Raw genomic sequence first — 2,179 nt, forward strand, 5'->3', positions numbered from 1 at the left:
AGTGACGATCAGAAATTCCAACTTGTAAAACTAGACTTTTCTAACTTGTTCAAAATTCAGAATTTCACAAGTTTCAACAACTTGCTGTTAGTTTAAACACAGAATTTCATACCTTTTGGGATTAAATTATCACCATAATTGCTAGAGATGTCAAAGGGACCTGTTGAGACTGTACTATAGGGAAAAAAAAGCATTTTGAGCAATTGGTACTATATCTCTGGTAATCCCAAACTATTCCAGTATGGGTATTTTGCTCATCTCTCAAGCAACCTCCATTTTTAAATTCATTGTTTCCTAATTTCAGCTGCTATGCCTAAATGCAGAATAGGAAACTTAATTTTTAGGTATGTTTAATAAAATGTTTATCTCAGTGATAGCATTGCTGTGGCTTCAAGGAGTCGGTCTACTTTTCAACATACTAGTGCTGACAAAGCAAAATAAGTCATGACGTAGGTAGCTCGGAGGGTTCCCCCCACCACAATAAACACACGACCCGTTATGGATTTAAATGGCCTTAGTGGATGTTTAATTCTCAAACTTTTAGACTTATCCAACATGATAATAACTTGCCGTAAATAACATAACTTTTCCTTCAAAACACCCCTTAACATTTTAAATGCCCCTTATTTTTTCTTAACAACCAACCAGACCTTAGTTGCAGGTCCTCAAAGGTATTAACCACCATTGCCAGAAGGAGCCCCCATCTTTTCATCCCAGCCGCACAGCACCAGCTCAGGAACTTCTACTTGCTGGTCCCCTCCCCCTTTTTCTTTTGACTCCACCTTTTACTAAAGCATGACCTTGGTGGGAAACACTATCCCTGCTTGTGCAAAATGGCTACTGGCCATTTGCCCCTCTGCCTTTAAAGACAATTCTTTTACCCTCCTTTTGTTTTTAAAACTGACCCAATCCTTGACCTGATCTCACCTTGACCCATTCAAACTGCTCATCATGTTGTCAGTGCAGCTCCCTGCACTTGCCCTCTGCTCTGGGCCTCACCATTATGTCAAATGCAGGTAAAAGATATTTGAATATAGTATTCATTACGGTGAAAAGCAGAGCCCTTCTGCTTTCCTGCAAAGTAGTGCAAATGATGGTGTGGGTTTAAAGGATTTCAAAGACTTTGGCATTGCCAGGATAGAAATGCAGTGTATTCCTGAGACTGATGACATCATCTATTTCTATGGGTCCATGGTCAGAAAGGCACATGTTTTGGTTCTATATGTCCTTCCCTGGGTTTGCTGCTTGTTGGAGTAGAGACTCTTTGTAAATGGTCAGTCTGATAAGACTTTGGATAGTGATCCTCCCTTGCAATCCGTTTTGGGAAATTACTTTGAGGTATAGGATTAGGATACCAGTCACCTTAGATGCCAGTCTCAAAGGTTGGGAAGTCCACTGTATCATCAACTGCACAACATTTGGCCCCTTTCTTTTTCCATGGGTGGCCCTTTTCAATCTGGTAAATTGTTGACTGTCTGGGAAAGTGTTGAAACTCTTCCTTTATCTCTTGTTTAAGCAGAAAGTCAAAGTACTCCTCAACAAGAAGGCAGAGATCTTCTATATTGCCAGACAAGGCGGAATGAAGATTGTCTATATCCATAAAGTCATGTTTTTTTCATGGAAAGAAAAGCATCTCAACTTCACCCCGAGTGGGGTCAGAAGGGCCCCGCCATGGGAACACACCGGCCAGAGCAGCGGACCACCTCACCAGTAAGCATTCCAGGCTCAGAGAAGTGGGGGGCTGTGTTTCACAAAACAACCCGCCCACTTTCCCATTGCAGGCTCAGATCTGATCACCGAGTGGGCGGAGTTATTGCATTAAGACATCACTAGGGGGGAGGTTCACGGGACAAAAAAGGTTGTCGACCACTGATTTAGAAAACCAATATGCTATTCTTAGTGTCTTTTGTTAGAACTAAGAAGTCTGTGTACCTTGTCATCTCTGAATGGACAGAATAGGATGCTTCTTTCCAATGAAAATTAGAGTGTAAGACTGCATACAATCCTAAAATTTCGTAAAAGACAATTTGTTATTCACAGTGACTGTCCAAAAGCCACTCTCCAGGTTTACTATACACTCTTGTAATGGTTATCTAAAACTAATGTAAATTGAAATAATTGAGTGTCTGCAGATAAATAAAATGATTCAATCTCTCTCTCTGTGCTTGCTTATTGTTTA

General features: G+C 40.8%; 1 long non-coding RNA gene across 1 annotated transcript in view; it reads left to right on the top strand.

Moving 5' to 3' along the window:
• Positions 1-2,155, top strand: part of LOC140338553 (uncharacterized) — a 6,958-nt gene extending 4,803 nt beyond the window's left edge. Inside the window, exon 2 of the long non-coding RNA XR_011922269.1 lies at positions 1,520-2,155. This is a non-coding gene — a long non-coding RNA (uncharacterized lncRNA). The remainder of the gene's footprint in view (positions 1-1,519) is intronic.
• Positions 2,156-2,179: the final 24 nt, after the last annotated feature.

This window comes from Pyxicephalus adspersus, chromosome 9 (assembly GCF_032062135.1).
Source record: "Pyxicephalus adspersus chromosome 9, UCB_Pads_2.0, whole genome shotgun sequence".
Classification (NCBI taxonomy): Eukaryota; Metazoa; Chordata; class Amphibia; order Anura; family Pyxicephalidae; genus Pyxicephalus; species Pyxicephalus adspersus.